We start from the raw sequence: 18,829 nt of genomic DNA, 5'->3' as shown, positions 1-18,829 counted from the left end.
TGTTTTAATTAAACCAATGAACTCCAACTAGCTTTCATGGTAAATATTTTTCCAGATCATGTTAAACTGAAAAGCATTTGGTTCCGTTTCTGTCATATTTCTGAGAACTTTAGGAATATTCAATTTATAAGCACTTAATTTTGAGCCAATTAAACAGAGCTTTTTGATAAATTAACTTGGCAGTAGCATCCAGAGACAGAAAAATATCACACTTCTGCAATACGCATATACAGACACACGGAAACATACAGACTGACACCAATAGAAGGTTTACAGCTGTTGTTTTAAATTTTTAGCCATGAGTCAGGTACAATAATCCAAAACTAACCAGCTTATAAAACAACAGTTGAACCCAAAATTTGTTTTGGCAGTTGGCATAAGTTAAATTTGCCTGCTCAAATGGCTAAAATATTTTACTCTTAGTTGTGGAGAGGACATTTAAGATTTTTCATTAGTCCAATTTCCGAATCAGTCCTTTTCCCCTCTCCTTCTGATGAGAAACATTCCCTTAACACTTTCACTTCAAAGAATGGCTCTTGTCCTAGAGAAGATGGAGGTGGAAAATTTATATCACAAAGGCAAGTTTTCTTTAAGGCGTTTTGGGGTATATTTGCCTATTATCAGAGGTTGAGAGTCATTACTATTTAAAATACTCCTTCCTTCTCTTAAGTACAGGACGATTCTGTTTCCAAAGACCTGCTCTTTTACAATACTTGCAAGCATTTTGAGATGAATAGGAGAGGTTTTGGAATCGGTAAGGATAAGTGAGCTTTGAATTGCTTCTAGAGCTATAGTTCTGGTTTTGTAGAGATTTGCAAGACAGTGAGTTGTTTCTAACTCCTCAAAGAATTAAGTTGCAGCTTGAATATCAAGACAAAGACCCACCCAGCCAACCAAACTTGCTTCTTTATGTCAGGTAGATTTCCAACTAAGATGGAAATCAGAAGATTTCTGTGTTCTAAAGCTTCAGGGTTTCATGCAGAATACCTTTTTAAAAATCTGTATAAATGGTTCAACAAAAGCCTTCGAACACTCTCATTCTTCCTGAGTGCACAGTTCAGTCTTGGACTAATTCACCTTAGTGGGGGGAAGACTTCAATATCGGTCTTATCAGTCCCTGAGAATTGGCCTCCAGCTGATCCATTTCCTGATCATTTGTACAAGGGCCTGGGAAAAATTCTAGGTACCTGTTGGGGGGGGGGGGGAACGTGTATGTGTGTGTGTGGGGGGGTGCATTCCCCAGGGGACTGTCTGGCTTGTCTGATAACTATAGTATAATCATGGGTGGGAAGAACACCCCTTAACAGCCAATTGAGGTCTTTGCGAGTGGGGTTATGAATGGCTACTAATCTTTTCAACTCTTGTCTAAACTTGGTAGGATCTTCTGAAAGTGGAGGTAAAGGGGCTTTATAATTTAGAGTATCTGCTACTGTCCAAGGGACATGAGTTCTTTGCAAGGGGAGAGGAGGTTGTCCAGGATACATCTGCAAAGGACATTGCATAGGAAGGCCTGATGTTTGCAGAGCCAGATTACAGAGTCCTAGAAAGTAGGAGAACAGTGAGCTCTACGCCCATCTCAGGGGCTTCTGCTAAATTAATTTCCTGGTTTTAGTATTATGTGGATAACCTGTGTAGCCCAGGCCTGGAGATCAGCCCAGAATGCTCTATGTAAATCTTGCAAAGACAGGGAAGTCAAACCAAGCATTTGGGTGTTGAAAGGATTTCCTGGGAAAGTTAGAGGAACTGGGGAGTCTCAGGGAATTTGTTGAGATCATGGGCTGGATTTTGAGAGAGAGGGTTTAGATCAAGGGTCCAGAGATTCAAAAGATCTTCTGAAGGGTCAGGGGCATGGGGTTGGGGATGAGGAGAAGGGTAATTCATGTTAGATGTGGATTTTAATTTTCATTTTAAGTCTAATTTCTATTCTTTCATCTTATTAAGAGAGTCCCTAGGGCTAGCCATTATTTTTTTTTACCCAGTTTTAGCTTGGTCTTTTCATGGGTACCAGTAAGACAATTGTTTAGGATGAGAGCTCTCTCTAGAAAAATTGTTTTTCTTTTAAATATAGCCAATTCAAAGGATCCATCATCTGGCCATTGGTAAGTAGGACCTTACAGCAACTCAAACCAATAGGCCTTTTGATGGCTGTAATCATGAGCACAAGAGACATCCCTAAAGGACAGAACAAAAGATGCAGCCCTGCCCAGTTCTACAAAGTTCCTCCAGAGTTAGCCTAAGAAAGATCTAGCCACAGGTGGGATGCAACCCATATTTCTGTCTGGCCAAATGAGTAAAATGTGGTCTCCAATTTCCCATGAGACTAATGGACAAGGAGGGTGAGACAACAAAAGGCCTGGATGTGCTGGGACCTCTTGGGACACATTCCCCTGAGAGCTGGCACAGTGGACAAAGAGAACGCTGCTTAAGGGATGCGCAGGCTATTCGGCCGTCCTCCAGATGCACTTTAGTACGTCAGTACGTGCATCCTCTGGCTGGTGGAGACAGGAGAGAATGTGCTCCTCCCCGGTCACAAAGCCAAGCTCACAAGATGTAGAATGGGATGAGAGGAAAATCTCATTCCTCTTCTTCCTCTTCCTCTTCCTCTTCTTCTTCTTCTTGCATGTTAACAGCTTTAGCCAAGCCTTGCGTTTCTCAGTGCCAAATTAATCCCTGAGAGGGATGTGCTGCTAGGTCCGGGATTGTGTGTTGTTTTACAGTATATGTTGTTGCAAAGAAATTCTCTTGAGGTCTAGGGGTGACCTAGTGTCAGTCTAACCCATTATGTGACCAACTTATCTTAACCCGGGACCCTAGCGTCAGGCGGCCAGACCTCTAACAGCTGTGGAGTGCTGATCTGGGCCACCTCACACTCTCACTTCCAAGAGTCCCCACGCGCAATAGGCTTTACCTCCTGTGCAAGTTCATTCACAGCACAGTTGGTCTATACAGATGCCAGTCTGCTGAGAACCATGAACTCATCAGTCTGTGAGGCCGGCATGAACAACAGGCTATGGGACCTATGCCTCGCTTCTACCCTATGGTTTTCCTCCTTATACAAAGGACACAAGAGACAGAGACAAAGGAAACCGATGACCATCTCTGGGATGAAAGGGATCAGTAGAAAATAAGAGTATTCATAACAAATCTTTCCCAGAGTTGCTCTACCCGAGGGATAGTTCAAACAAATATTTCTTCCTGCCAATCTCAATTTACAGAAGAAAAAGACTCACACAGCTCTCCTTCGGGTCAGATCCTGCAGGCAGGGATCCAGGAGACTGACGTGGTAAGAATTCTTACCTTCTGTTGGCTTTGGTGAGAGGCCCCAGGATCTCTCAGCAGCAACAGCCTCAGAACCAGCAGTGTCCAGCCAATGAAGGTCCCTTTGCGGTCGCCATCTTGAGGGATGGAAAAACTTTCCCTTCGTCCCTTCTAGGTTCTTTGGTTGGTCTAATAATTAAACTGATGTAAGACAGAGCAATAAAAGAAAAATAAACAGATTTCATAGGTATGAAAGCCCCATAAAAATAGGAGCCCCAAGGGGCAGCCGGGTGATTGAGGCTTATAGGACATCCTGAGTTGTGGAAAGGTGTAGGGGTCCGGGAACACGAAGGAGAGGAAGACCATTCACAAGAAGCCGGGAGGAGGTGCTTGGAAAACAGGTTGTCCGTTCACACAGATGAGCTTCTTAGGTAAAAAGGTATCTTTGATAATAGCTCTCTCCTGGTACAGGCCTGCTTTCCAATGTAAATTTAGGCAATTGAGGGGGAGGTAAAGAGCTTTTCCTGAATCTACAGTTTCTTAAAAATAATCAGCCTAAAATAATCCTTATGCCAGAGAGGCATATTTTTGGGGTGACAAATTCTGCCCCCCTGAAGCTTCAGTATATCTTCTTTTCCTCTCCCCTCCTTTGTTCCATTATTATCATGTCTATTTCTACGTATGTTATGTACTTAACAATACACTGTTATAAGTTTTGCTTTATACAACTTATGTCTTTTAAAGAAGTTAGGAGAAGAAATAAGAATTTCTTCACATATTTATCATTTCTGGAGCTCTTCATTCTTACCGTGGATTTGAGTATCATCTGCAATCACTTCCTTTCAGACCGAAGGACTTCCTTTAGCATTTCTTTCTTTTTTTTTTTTTTTAAGATTTTATTTATTTATTTGACAGAGAGAGAGAGACAGCCAGAGAGAGAGGGAACACAAGCAGGGGGAGTGGGAGAGGAAGAAGCAGGCTCATAGCAGAGGAGCCTGATGTGGGGCTCGATCCCATAACGCTGGGATCACGCCCTGAGCCGAAGGCAGACGCTGAACCACTGTGCCACCCAGGCGCCCCTTCCTTTAGCATTTCTTCAAAGGTGTGTCTGCTAGCAGAGCGTCCTTTCAATCTTTCATTATCTGGGACTGTCTTTATTTCACCCACATTAATGAAGGATGGTTTTGCTGGATATAGAACTTTTGGTTGACAGAATTTTCCAGCACTTTGGAATATGTCATTCCACGGCTTTGTGGTGTCTGTTGTTTCAGGATGGATTCATTTGCATAATTTCTATATTTTTATTAAGATTGTTTTCATTTATTGAATTATTGTTGCCACACTTTCCTTAAATTTTTGAATATTTTTTTTTAGTTCCTTAAACATGTTTATAGTAGCTGCTTTAAAGGTTTAGTCTGATAAACCTCACATCTTAGGGACACACAAACACAGAGACCGTTTCTATTGGCTTTTTTTTTTTCTGAATATGGTCACACTTTCTTGTTGCTTTGCTGGTGTTACAATTTCTTTGTTGAAAGCTGGATATTTTACATAGTGTTGAAAAAGGACTTCAGCCACTTCCATTTTGACCTCTAACTGCCTAATTGATGAAGTTCTTCTTTCCAGCTTTATCTCTTCACTGGAGCAAGAGCCCCTGCGGGCAAACATCCCCTGGTGGGAATGGAGACTACGGGCTCAAGCCATAGGCCTGCTCTGAGAAGCAAGACCCTGCATGCCAGACCCCAAGACCATGACCAACCTGACCTTCACTGCCCACCTGCACGTACCCACCCACCAGCATGCCATGTTTTCCTTATAAAACCCAGACGTATTTTTGGCACTTCGGAGACAGTCCTTGAGGCACTGGCCCGCTGTCTTCCCCATGGGGATCTCACTTTCTTCTTTCCACCACTCGTCTCTCTGCCTTTGGAATTTGTCAGCAGCAAGTGGCCAAACCCAGTCTGTTTGGAACCTCGGGAGCCAGGAGCTCTTGCACCCCTACGCCCCCACTACGGTGTGTTTTAGCAACTATGTCTTGTAGTTTCCCTGCTGAGTGTTGTTTGTGTTTCACAACTTGCCTGGACTAAATCTGTGAAGTCGGCCTCCCCTGCAATGTGCATCCACAAATGTCTCTGTTGTTCTGTTTTTCTTGCTTTTTATTCCATAACCTAGTTTCCTATAGTCACCCCTGTGTCTGCCTAGATTAGTGTTCAGCCGAAGATTGCCCAGAGGTTGTCCTCAAAGACCCTGAGCCAGGAAGGCCTCCACTCTCTGCTGACAGATCTATGAAGAAGCTGGAGAGCACATTCAAAGGTCAGGCTTTCATTCCCCCAAGTCTGCCCCAGCTTCTATTTTCCATCAAGCCCTGGTGTCTCCCCTGTACACCTGGCAGGCTCCCTGGGCCGGGGATGTGTGAGTGGCTTGGGCTGCACCTGTCCCTGTGACGTATACATACAGCCTTGGTCAACCCATGATATGCAGAGGGTTTATCAGTCTCCTCATGGATGCTTCTCCTTCCTAAATGGCCTGTTAGATTCCGTTTTGTTTTTTAAGATTTTATTTATTTATTTGAAAGAGAGAGACAGAGAGCACAAGCAGTGAGAGGGGCAGAGGGAGAGAGAAGCAGACTCCTCGCTGAGCAGGGAGCCTGATACAGGGCTTGATCCCAGGACCTGGAGATCAGGACCTGAGCTGAAGGCAGACCATTAACCGACTGAACCACCCCGGCGCCCTGTCCTTTTAGATTCCTAGGTAGACACCAGTCCATGGTTTGCTATTTCAGGCTAGCAGAGCTGATGGCCCTCTCAGTGCACTGGTTTTGAGATCACCATTTAAACTGATACCTCTCCAAATTAAGTGAGCCAACACCGGCCGTGACAAAATTCTACTGGTTTTTACAAGCTGTCCTGATTGAAGTCTGAAACGACAGATCTGCGGGGGCTGGGAAGAGCCGCAGGCAAGAACGATATAGAGTCTTGCTGACCTTACTCAAACTTCAGTAATTTTCATGAACAAACACTTCTCAGTTCGTTGCATATCTCCAGTCAATTTCCAGGGTGCTGAAATGGTTGTCTTTGACAGTTCTGACCAAGCATTATAATTGCTTTTTGGAGAAATGGTTTGTCAAGCTCTTCACAGTCTCATGCTGGAAGTTTCTCTCTGAGCATGAAGTTTTTATAGTGTCTTTCCCAAGCCTGGGGACGTGATGTGCAAGAAAGGTAAGAGCTCTGGGCTGACAGCTTTCCAGTCTGGACTCTGCCACTTACTAGCTCTTGCCCTTTTTCTTAGTAGGAAAGCAATGGGGGTTGGACAGGATGGTTTCCACAGCTCCTTCCATTTTGAAAATGTGAAGTTTCTCATAGAATTCCCCTAGTAAATTTACACAGAGGACCTAAAAAGATTAACTGACTTCATCCTTTCTATGATCCTGATGTCATTTTTTTAAAAAAGATCTTAATTTATTAAGAGAGAGATGAAGAGCACATGCACACGAGCAAGGGGAGGGGCAGAGGGAGAAGGACAGAGAGAGCCTCAAGCGGACTCCCCGCTCAGTGCAGAGTCAGATGTGGGGCTCGAACACAAGACCCTGAGATCATGACCTGAGCCGAAACCAAGGTTCAGATGCTTAACCAACTGAGCCACCCAGGTGCCCCATCCTGATGTCATTTTTATCTAAAATTTTGTCTTTGAGGAAGTTTGTAAGTGTGTGCTCCTTCTAAGAGGTACTGGTCCTTTCACTCCAGTAGAAAGGAGAGGCTATTGATTTTTTCTCTCTGTCCTTCTTTTCCTTCCCATCTCTTCTCTTTTCTTGTCTTTTTTTTTTTTAATTTTATTTATCTATTTGAGCAACAGAGTGAGCGAGAGAGAGAACATAGCAAGGAGAGCTGCAGAGGGAGAAGGAGAAGCAGGCTTCCCACTGAGCAAGGAGCCTGATGTGGGGCTTGATCCGAGGACCTCGGGATCATGACCTGAGTTGAAGGCAGACTCTTAACTGACTGAGCCACCCAGGCTCAGTCTTCTTGTCTTCTTTCTCTGTCCCTCCCTCCCTCTCTCTTCCTCCCCATATACTCTTCCATCCTGACATGGTGAGCTCTGATGTCATATCAGGCACCGTACGCAGTGCTTCTTACACAAATTGTCTCGTTTATTTTTCACAACCTTCACAGGTGGGTCCTGTGCGTAACTACCTTTTACAGATAAGGGAACTGAAGATCAGAAAAAGTCCCTAGCTGGCTCAAAGCCGAATAGCTGGCTGCTGCCACTCAATCCCCTCCCATCCCACAGCACCTGCTGCCCGGGTGAACTGGGTGTAAGGTGGCTGCTGAGGGGATCCTGTCTCTAAGAGAGGTGGCAGGGAGCTGAGGGAAGAGGAAGGCCCTCCTGGCTGTGAGCGATGAGCCATGGCTTCCTGTAGACAGTGTAGGAGCTGCGCCTGGCCCTAGACTTGGATGGAGAGGGCAGGGAAGGCCCTTGAGGCAAAGAAAACCAAGTGTTCGAGCTACTGGAGCTCGAAAGTCAATGTGGGACTCTTTATGGCTTCTTTATGGGTGAGTAGGGACAAGCAAGGTTGGCAGTTGTTGAGGACTTTGGAGACAACCCAATGATTTTGAATTTTATTCAGAAAACACAAAAGGGGGGTTCTCAGAAGGTTTTGTTGTGCAGGGAAGGGACAGGTCTGGGGCTGTGCCTTACAAATAACATCATCCCACCGTTGTGTGTAGGCTGCATTGGATGGCGGAGGAATTGAGAGTACAGAGTCAAGGTCATGGTCCAGAGAGAGGCCCTGAAATGAGGAGACAAGATGGGCGGCAAGAGGCATACAGAAGAAATTCCACAGGACAGAAGAGGACTTTCAACTTTCAAAACAGAAGTCGAGACTCCACGATAACTCTGAGATTTTATTTCCATTTGGTTAGCTATTTTAGAGCCTCTGGACTGTGTGTCCTGGAAATCATGTCCACAGTTGCTGTTTTATTTTTGTTTTCTAATGGGTCAAGAGCTGGCTGTATATTTTTTTTAATAGGTCATTTGAGTTTTATCTTCTCAAATTCTAAATTGTCAGCTTGTATATTTTGTGATATCTAAAATCTAGTATTGGTTGAGACCACCAGCTTAGAAAAACCAACAATCTGTTTTTCCGTTACCAAAACAAAACATCCTCCCCAAATGGCGATGTTCCTGACCAGCTTTCGATGGTGGAAGAATTAGGTAATTTGGAGCCATCCCGTAATGTAAGTGGTGGCAGCTTCCCTGTGTTATCACTGCTCTCAGGAGCAAGTGGGCTCCATCCACCAGACTCAGCTTCAAAACACTTCTTTTTTTTTTTTTTAAAGATTTTATTTATTTATTTGACAGAGATAGAGACAGCCAGCGAGAGAGGGAACACAAGCAGGGGGAGTGGGAGAGGAAGAAGCAGGCTCATAGCAGAGGAGCCTGATGTGGGGCTCGATCCCATCACGCCCTGAGCCGAAGAAAGACGCATAACCGCTATGCCACCCAGGCGCCCCCAAAACACTTCTTGACTCGTGGAACCCTCTTCTACTTTCCTGGGTTTCTGATTGCTTTATTTATCACGTTGCTTTAGTTATTACATTAGCAGCCAGGCTACAGCTGCCGGGGTTTGTGTGCACGTGCGCACATGCGTGAGGAAGCAGACTCGTGAGGACAGAGGGGCTGTCCTTTCCTTTCTCAAACATTCTATAAATAGAATGCCTGGGTGGCTCAGTCAGTTAAGCATCTGCCCTCAGCTCAGGTCATGATCCCGGGGTGTGGGGATCGAGGCCCTACATCAGCCTGCTTCTCCCCCTGCTCCTGCTCTCTCTCTCTCTTTCAAATAAATAAATAAAATCTTTAAAAAAAATCTATAAATAGCAAAATAGTAGATATGAAACATTGCTTTCATTGTTCCCACAGGAGCTAATTCTACCTCTGTTTTCTTGTATTTTTTGGGCAACACATTACTCATTGTAGAGTTTTTAAATTTTTTTAGAAGAAGTGATGATATATGGCTCGACTATCCTTTAGGGGACACCCTTGATTATGCCGTCCTTTTCCCTTCCCTGTTCCATAAACGGGAAATTCAGGAATTCCTGATAGGAAGAACAATATCGCACCCGAGGGGGCCTCAGAGGCCACTCGTGGAGGGTGGGGGTGGAATGAAATCCTGCGCTCACAGCCAGGAGTGGTCATGTCGCCACTGCCATTGGTCAAGTCGCCCTGAAGCCTAGTTACACCCCCAGGATAGATGGGATTGGCTCTGTGACTTAGTTCTTTTCCAGCTTCCTAACTACAATTCCATCTGAATGATGAAGCCCATTCTTGCTGCAGGAGAGAGGGAAGAAAGTCATTGCTCATGTCTTACTTGTCCAGCCTCTGAAGGACTCCAGATTGGTGAACCCCACAGGGGCAGTGCCTGGCTTTCATAAATATCCTCAAGGAGGCCTTATTTTTCCTACATTCTAGCTTTATGTTTTCCTTTTTTTTTTTTTTAAGATTTTATTTATTTATTTATTTATTTATTTGAGAGTGAGTGAAATGGAGAGAGAGCACGAGCACCGAGCAGGGAGCCCGGTGTGGGGGCTCAATCCTGGGACTCCGGGGTCTTGACCTGAACTGAAGGCAGATGCTTAACTGACTAAGCCACCCAGGGGCCCCTAGCTTTATGTTTCAGTAAGAGCTGTGAGCCTGACTTGGCCCCTACAATCTTATAGAAAATGTCTCCTTTCCCCCCTTTCCCTCCTAAGCCCAGCATTTTCAGAGAGAAGAACGTTGGAAGATGTGGATCTAGGATCTCCCCTGGAGTCCACTTGCCCTGGCGGAGCTCACCAGCCCTCTGCCCTCAGCAGCTGTTTGATTTGGGCTTTGCTGGGGAGGCTCCGGGAGGCGGGGCAGGTGCTGCCCTTCTGCATGGCACCTGGAAGAGTCAATATTGAAAGGTCTGTTTGTTTTTTTTGGCCTCCACCTGTTGGCAACTTCATAATCATAGCCACTCATAATAAGGAAGAAGGGGCAGCAGGGGAATTCCTGTACTGGAACAGTGAATGTTTCCACTGTTCTCCCCGGGGGGGACCAAGAGAGAGGAATGGGCCTTCAGTAGAGAGCAGTATGTGAGCAAGAAAACAGAGAGATGCCAGGAGGGAGGGTGCCCTGGAGTTTAAAGGTGACTCAGGGAGCACACCTCTGGGAAGTGCCCCTATGCCCTCCAGGCCTACCTGCTACTCTCCGGGTACTGGGTGCTCCCTTCCTCCGCGGGGAGCAGCAGCTCACAGCACAGGTGTCTAAGTGCTACCCCCCCCACGCCCCCGCGGGCTTGCTCAGACCCTCCAGCCATTGTGTCCTGTGTCTTAGCGAACACCCAGGTGCTCCCTCCACCTTTCCCTCACGCCTGGCTCCCCATCCTCATACATCTCTATCTCTCGCCCCTGGTTCTGAGATTAAGGGGCTTCCTCACCCCATCTTGTGCCTCCAGTCCGCTCTGCCTCTTCTGGAAGCAGGTCCTTTGACCCCTCTGCACTCCCCATTCCTTCTTTCTTCATCAGATTCTTTTTTTTTTTTTTTAAGATTTTATTTATTTATTTGACAGAGAGAGAGGCAGGGAGAGAGGGAACAGAAGCAGGGGGAGTGGGAGAGGGAGAAGCAGGCTTCCCGAGGAGCAGGGAGCCTGATGTGGGGCTGGATCCCAGAATGCTGGGATCACAACCTGAGCCAAAGGCAAACCCTTAACGACTGAGCCACCCAGGCGCCCCTCTTGATCAGATTCTTGACCATGGTCTACAAACACCCCTGAGCCTCCTCTGCATTTCTCTTGCCTCTGCTGCCAGCCTCTGTGAAAGCGGCCCCTCCTCACTTCTCCATTTCCTCACTTCCCATCCACTCCCGAGCTTCCAGCACTCCCCCCAAGTAAAAAACGAAAACATAACAAAACAAAACCCCTGTTACAGGACCAGCGGAAAGGGAGAAAGGGGTACTACCATGTGCTCCAGCACCACAACGGCTTGCCCACCTAGAAAAGGCTGGGGGGTGCACTGGGGCCAGCGTCTGGGGAAGGAGTCGTGGAGAAGGGGACATTTCAGTGGGGTCTGGATGCATGGGTAGGAGTTCTACAGGCAGACAAGCCGGCAAGGGCATTCCAGGCAAAGCAAGAACTCCCAGCCCCTGCTGTTGGGCAACAGCCTGTGTGCCAGCAGGGGCGTGTGTGTGTGTGTGTGTGTGTGTGTGTGTGTGTGTGTGTGTGTGTGTGTGTGTGTTGGGGGAAGACCCGGTGAGGCTGGAAAATTAGCTGGTGCCAGAGAGTTTGCCTGAGAGGGCCTTGTGTACCAGACTGAGAGTTATCCTTCAGCCTGAACCTTGGGAGGCCTCTGGAGATTTATTTAACAGTTTATTAATAAATATGTGTTGGATGTTTTATTATATGGGCACGCACGCCCACAGTTCACTGTATAGAAGAGGCAGGAAAGCATAAAGGACAGAATGCACGCAGTTAACAGCTGGAGTGGACCTGGATGGAGGTGGTGGGTTTTTCAGGGGTGCAGACCCACAAGGAGAGAAAAGCAGGGCTCCTGGGGGCTGTGCAGCCTGTAAATATTCTGGAACCAGGGCAAGGGGCCCAGGGGGACTCGGGAACAGAGGGGCGCGGGAAGTCTGACCAGTCAGGCAGGCTAAGTCAGCAGCAGCCCCGCCCTCAGCACCCAGGCTCCCTGGCAGTCTGAGGTCGCCTCACGCCCGCCCAGACCCCACCGCGCGGCGCGTGCGGATCCCGGAGGGCGCCCAGGGGGCGGCGGCAACGACAGCTGGGGCTCCAGGCATCCCGCTGCCACTTCTGTGGCGCCGGGGGCTGGTTCAGCCGGCGCGCGTTGGGGCGGAGAAAGTGGAGCAGCGCTGCCTGACAAGAGGCTACCGGACAGCTGTGAGCCGAACCTGGGCGCGGGCGGGTAGGAGGGAAGGCAGCGACGGCCAAGGTATGGTGAAGGAGGGTTGGAGGGTTGCGGGCTGCGCGCTTCCCCTGCCCCCTCTGCCCGGGACGTTCCGGGAGGCCCGCGCTTCCTCTCTGTTCCCCTGGGCGATCAAGTGTGTGCGTCTGTGTGTGCAGCACATGGAGTTGGGGGGGGGGGGGGAGGCAGGGGAGGGGCTGCCCCTCCCCCAGGGGAACAGCGAGGCTCCCCCACCCCTACCTGGCCCTTGCTGCCTAGTCACGCAGATCCCTGAGGGGGACTGGAGGGGGGCACAGAAGCACAGGGGTTGAGATCAGGAAGGACCTCAGGGACCCTTTTGCCACACCCAGTCTCTTCATTTTACAGATGGGGAAACTGAGGCTCAGAGGGACGTGACTCGCCCAAGGTCACAGGTCTAGAAAGGAAAACTCACTCGCAGGTCCACGTGGACCAGGACAGCAGCATGGCTGTTGACTTGTGTAAAAACAAAGAACTGAGAGAGAGAGAGAGAGAGAGAATCAGAAGACAAAGAGACAGAAAGAGAACCTCCCAGAACAGAGGAAGAGGGTCAGGAAATGGGCTGATACTGGGGCTGCACTTCCTCCCTGGCCGTTCGTGTTGTGGTCTGGCCACGTGACTCAGCCGGCCCTGCTGATTCTGGCCCAGGTTGTGTGCGCCCGTGCGTGCATGTGCGTGTACGTGTATGTATGCGCCACGATGTAGTGAATCTCCCCGAGCGTTTGGGAAGGCCCCCTGAGTCGTATGTCTGTCCACTTATACACAGTGAACTTGTGGGGGACCTGCCCCGTGTTTGACTCTGAGGCTTTTATAGACAGCTTCTGGCATCAAAGGGACCATTTTAAAGCTGTTATTGTTTTTAAATTTCCTTTAAACCACACACACACACACACACACACAATGGCCCATTATTTCCACTCATCCATCTAGTGGCCAGGTAATTTCTTTGACATCTCAGGTTGTTTCCTTTCCTTTAAGAGAAATTTGGTGGGGCCCAGTTGAGTTAGAGCCAGAAAGTGTCCCATCCACGGGGGTGCAGGGTCCGTGGGAGCTGCCAGTAAAGTCGGAAGGTCCCAGCCCGCACAGCCAGCCCCCTGAGGTGCAGACAGGGAGAAAGCAGAGAGGAGGGGGTGGCAGTGGGAGAAGAGGAAGGGGGGCACAGTGAAGAGAAGAAGGAAGGTACAGCTGAGCCCATAGCACGGACCACTCTGTGGCACGGGCAGAGCTCTCTTTGGAGACCTGCACTTCGGGAAAGGGGCTCCCTAATTCTCAGAAAGGAGGCATGAAGGAAACAAGAGTCAGTCAGCCTGATAATTTCTCATGCAATCCATTCACTTTTGAGAGTGAAAAGGAGAGTGTTAATAACAATGCCTCCGGCAGGACCCCCTGGACAGACAGGTCATCCTCCAGACAGCCAGTACACATTCAGGGGCAGATGTGTGTTTCCTGGCTTAAGCCTCACTACAACCCTGCTGCCCTGCTGTCGTTCCCATTTTATAGAAAAATTAGCTGAGGAACAGAGAGGCAAATTATCATGCCCAAGGTCACACAGCCAGGAAGTGGTAGAGGCAGAATTGGGACCCGGGCAGTTTGGCTATTCCAGAGCCTGGACCTTCAGCATCCCACGGTGACCCTGGCCATCCACTCACCATGAGCATCAGGATAGAGAGGACTCCCTTGTCCCTTGCCAGGACTCAGCTTTTGGCTCCGTTTCCCCTTCACAGCTGCTCTCAGTGGTCCACTTAGCCTGACTCTATCTGGATAACAGGACAGCTGTGGTGGAAGGTGAAGTGACCGGGGGTGGGGGGAAGGAAGCATGCCATGGGCTTGGTCGTCCACAGGCCCTGCACCTTGTCCAGGCGCTCTTGGCCCCCCAGTTTCTAGGTTCTGACTCATTCTTGCCTGGTAACCGCTCTGGCCTTTCAGACATAGGTCCCTGAGGACATATGGACTGAGTTAGACATAGCAAGATCCTCTCGAAGGAAGGCCTGTGTTGGGAGTGGGTTGCTCAAGGCCCTTGATGCTTGGAGTGACCCAAGGGGGCCCCCCTCGGATGGACAAAGTGACATTCAGGGGCCTCTCCCAGCTTGAGGAATATGGGATTTTCTTCTGTGACAGATTCTCGTGGAGACGATGCATTCCCTTTGTGGTTTTGTTCTGGCTCCCGGTCCTGGCTTTCTCAAAATGTCGGTGAGGCTCTTTCCTCCGGGCCTGCCTGTTGACACAGCCTGGGTGGGCTGCCTGAGGGAGGCGTTTACAGGGGCGGCATCTCAGCGGAGGCCAGAACCTGACCCTGGGTGATGCCCCAGGCGCTTGTGGGAGATACAGGCTTCCCACGTGGTCAGGTTCCAAGGACCTCTGCCCCACTGAACTTGCGCTGAGGACCCCTCGTTCACGTGACAGAGCTGCCCCGCCCGCTGGCTGGGCCTGACAAACTGGGGGAGGGAGGGAACTGTTCCTTTTGTAAGGGCGCTCCCTAGGTCAGCACCCAGCCTGGGCTCCTGGCGCTGCCCTGGGTCTGTGCAATTCTCAGCCCCACTGGGCTCGGATTAAAGGTGAGAAGGCGGGACTTAGCACCAGGCTGGGTGTGCCAAGACCTTCTGGGGCCTGCAGTGTGGCTGCCCCCCCCACCCACCCCCGAGCCTGCATTTGCCTTCCTGGCCAGGCACCTTCTTTGACTCCCCCTTTTCTAACTCACAGCCGCACCAGGGAAGTAGGCTGGCTACAGTGGCTCAATTACCAGGGCAGACAAGAAGAAAATCTCCCATTAGCCAGGCGATTGGTTCATTTTCACTTTATTTATTTTAGAGGTTGCTCCGTGTTGAGCTCCAGGATTTGCAGCTGGCCCAGGTACATGGATGGAGCTTTGCCACGTTGAAGCCACCTAACCCCACAGCTGCACCCACTGGGAGGGAAGGGGAGGAAGACGGACTTCCTGGAGCCCCACCCTGAGCAAACACGGAAATTCAGGGACCCTCTTAACCCTGCGCCGGGAGGCTGGGTGCATAGAAATGCGCCAGGCATGGCTGAGAGCTGGGCACGAGTGAGCTTGTTCAACCCTTACTCCAGCCTCATGAGATAGGTACTGTTATTATCATTCTCCCCATTTTATAGCTGAGGAAGCCAAGGCCCCGAGAAATGGAGTCACGTGCCCAAAGGTCATACAGCTAATAAGAGACCAATCTGGGATTTGAACCCCTGCAGCCTGGCCCCAGGGCCGTGGCCTCAACCATTCCTCAGGCTGCCCCTGTGAGTGTTGAGCCCAGAATCAGAACCACACTGGTTCTGACCCGAACCAGCCGTGTGTCCTCGGCCTGAGGTCTTCCCTCTCCCGTGAAATGGGACTAATTACCCGCCAGTCCGTCTCGCGCGAGCTAATGGGTACGAAAGAGCGCCGTGGGGAAGGCTTTCATGGTCTCTGTGGTCGGGGTGGCTTTACCTGTTGAGAGTTTGCTGCCGAGCTGCGTGGTCCGGGGCCCTCCCCGCTTGTTGGTCCCGGTCAGCGTGCGAGGCTTAGGCTGAGAGTCCCCCGAGGGCAGAGACAGCCCTACGGGGCCACCTCAGGGTCCCCAGGAGATCTGGTTTAAGAAGAGAGGGCGTGTCCCCTCGGAGGGATGGGCTACAAAGGTGGGCAGTGCTGTTGGACTGCAGAGCACGCGGAGTCAAGCACATTTCTTGTGGCGTCACAGAGCAGCTGGGATTTGAGCTGGACCCAGAAGAGCGGGTCCACTTGGGAAAGGCACAGAGAAGGTGGAGGCGTCGGAGGCAGGGCCTGGGCCAGAGTGCAAAGCACAGTGGGCGGAGGCATGTGGGTGGGTGGCAGGAGGGCCCTCCTGGTTGGAGGGTCCCTACAGGGGTCCATGTCACCAACTCACCACGTCCAGCTTCTAGGAGAACTCTGCACCGCATTGATGCCCCTGGGGCTTTTAATGACAGCTGGGAAATGCTCCTGGGCCCCGGCGTGTGGCCAGATTCAGGCCACGGGGCATTTGCAGCAGCAGCACCCTGAGGCACAGGATAGCCCTTTACTCTCTGGCGTGCCTTTCTGCCGACATCAGAGGGGTCCTGGCCAAGGGGGTAGAGACACTGGCCATAGAGGCTACTTGTGCCTCCAGCCAAGGTTTGCTTTTCTGCAGGGAAGGAGGAGGTGGGGTGTCAAAGCTGCTCTGTTTAAAACCTGAGCATGACTGAAAGTTAGGGGCATTCTTCCCAAAGGCAAGGGTTCTCTCTGAGCCAGACAGCAGCCACACTGTCCCCAGAGAACCTGGAGGGGAAGAGGAGGAGATCCTTGGAAGTTTCCTTCTGTTTCATCTGAATTATGGTCAGAAATAACTATCAGGGAGATACCATCAGGAAAGACAAATTATTCTGCTAAGAATCTTCGATCTTTCTCTGATGCCATGGTCTGTGGTAGATGTGGATTTTCAGGTCTTCTGGGGGCTTGTATTAAACAGACGTCCGCATAAGGATCAGCTCCACGTGATGGGGGTGGTAGCCTTCGGGTTGGGGTCTGGGTGCACGGGAGAGAAGGTGACCCTAACTCTCCTTTACGTTACTTTTGTTTTGATGTCTTCAGTGGGCTGAGAGTTGAGTTTTAGGGTACTGCTTTATATTATTATTTATTTTTTCATTAAGAGAGAGAGAGCACGTGAGTGGGGAGGGGCAGAGGGGGAAGGAGAGAGAAATTTAAGCAGGCTCCACCCACAGCGCGGAGCCTGACGCGGGGCTCCATCTCATGACCCTGAGATCATGACCTGAGTGGAATCCAGGAGTCGGTTGCTTTACCTACTGAGCCACCCAGGCACTGCTATTTTTGAATTTTTTGTGGTAATGTGGTCTTTTTTTTTAAGTGGAGTAAAATATACGGAACATAAAATTGACAGTTTAAACCATTTTTAAGTGGGCAGTTCGGTGGCATTCAGAACATTCACAGTGTTGTGCAGCCTCCACTACCACAACCGGACCTTTCTACATCTTCCCAACTGTTAGGGTTTGGTATTAATCCCGACCCCTGAGAGTTCCACAGTCGTGCTCCATCTCCGCTTCCTTTCCCGCAGTGGCCTGGCCATCAGATGCCCCCTCCACCTGGGCAATCTTTCCTCCGGTGTTCCTTGTTACTTTCTGGTTTTTGAGTTTGTGTTTGTGTTTGTTTTTATTCTCTGCCCCGCCACATGAACTTCTGGGAGACTGCCCTCTTTGGGCTGGGTTCTGTGCTGAGCACCTTATATGGCACCTCATGTATTTCTCCCGCTGGTCCTGTGCGGTAGTTATTATCACGCACTGCTCTGAGATGCTACATCCCACGGCCACGGGGATGTCACAGGCAGGGTTTGACTCTGGACTCTCTGACCCTCCTCCTTTGTCTAGGTGGGAATGTCACTCTCTAGACTCAAGCACAGCCAGCCCTGCCTCACACGTTAGTGTCGACTCCAGAAGGTTTCTAGAATCTGCATAGATTTGGGTATGTATTACGTGAACAATTTTCCGTTAGGGTTCTTAACTGGAGCCTTTAGCCAAAAAAGATGTGCCTGAAAATAGCTTAATTACATACCGTAGATAAACTGCTAATGGAATTTACCAAACTGCTAAATTAGGCTTTTCAACTAATTACACACATAGTATGAAGTGCGAGTTTAGCTTTGACCATGTGTCCCTCTCCAGGCAGAGAGATGGCCGATCCTCTCTGGTGGCCGGGGCTTGGTCACCCTGTCAGTTCTTCTTCTTAGTCATGATGGGTTGTGCTTTTCTGTCCCCTCCTGGTGTCTGATGTAGCTTGACTCTGCATTTACTCAGGACAAGGTAATGTATCCCTGCAGTGTGGTCGTGCGAGCTGCAAATATGCCAGAATGTATTTCCCATTTCTCCAGCAGACATTCCTTCTAGCACTTTTCTCTTCTGCAGTGGGTCTCTCTGGCATCTTTCCTGCTGCATGTCATCACCCTCTTTGGACTGTGCTAGCCCTGCTGTGTGGCCCCCTTACTCAGATTTCTGGGGTTTGTCTTTGCTTGGGGCTCAGGGTTCTGGTTTTGGTAGATGTGGCTCCAGTCCCGTCAGCTGGAGAAGCAGGAAGGTGTCCCGAAGCCCTTCCCGTGGGTGCCATGCAGAAGATCATTTGTGAGCGGCTACCATGTGCCCGGCACTGCTTCTAATCTAGGACTCAGCATCCCCATTCTATAGATGAGGGAACTGAGGCTCAGAGAGCTTAAACACCTTGTCTGAGTTCACACATCTCGTTCTCCATCACTGACACCTCCCGCCCCGCGCCGATCCTTCTACACCAGGCCAACTCCCTACAAAGGCTAACCCCTTGGGCTGTGGGGTGTGCTGAATACGGGGGCTCTGCTACTACACCTGTACCAGTGGAACACATTGCCCTGACTTCACACTAGGTAAGCTGCTGCGGGCTCAGGCCAGTCAGAAATAGAGGGGTGGGGAAGGCCAGCTCAAAAGTCTGCTCTGGAACTTCTTTTTAAGGAATGCAATTTTAATACACTGGACCACAGCTTGAATCTGAAACAAAGATGCAAAAAGGAACTGCTAAGTGAAATGAATGTTAATGAAAAAAATTACTAGGCCTCCATTATGTAATCACACATTGCAAACTAAAAATATTTTTTTAAACA

General features: G+C 49.5%; 1 protein-coding gene across 4 annotated transcripts in view; it reads left to right on the top strand.

Annotated features, from left to right (window-relative positions):
• The first annotated feature begins 11,931 nt into the window (after positions 1-11,931).
• CRACR2A (calcium release activated channel regulator 2A) overlaps positions 11,932-18,829 on the top strand; it is a 133,345-nt gene continuing 126,447 nt past the window's right edge. For 2 of the 4 annotated variants that reach the window (XM_026502652.4, XM_044385294.3), the window contains exon 1: positions 11,955-12,215. The gene's annotated coding sequence lies outside the window, so the exon portion shown is untranslated. Of the gene's footprint in view, positions 12,216-18,829 lie in introns of all 4 variants that reach the window. The other 2 variants (XM_057318877.1, XM_048216656.2) reach the window with 2 other exon arrangements.

Source organism: Ursus arctos, unplaced genomic scaffold (assembly GCF_023065955.2).
Source record: "Ursus arctos isolate Adak ecotype North America unplaced genomic scaffold, UrsArc2.0 scaffold_26, whole genome shotgun sequence".
In the NCBI taxonomy this organism is placed as follows: Eukaryota; Metazoa; Chordata; class Mammalia; order Carnivora; family Ursidae; genus Ursus; species Ursus arctos.
Note: the sequence above shows the minus strand (reverse complement) of the source record. Positions and strands in the feature narration are given on the sequence as shown.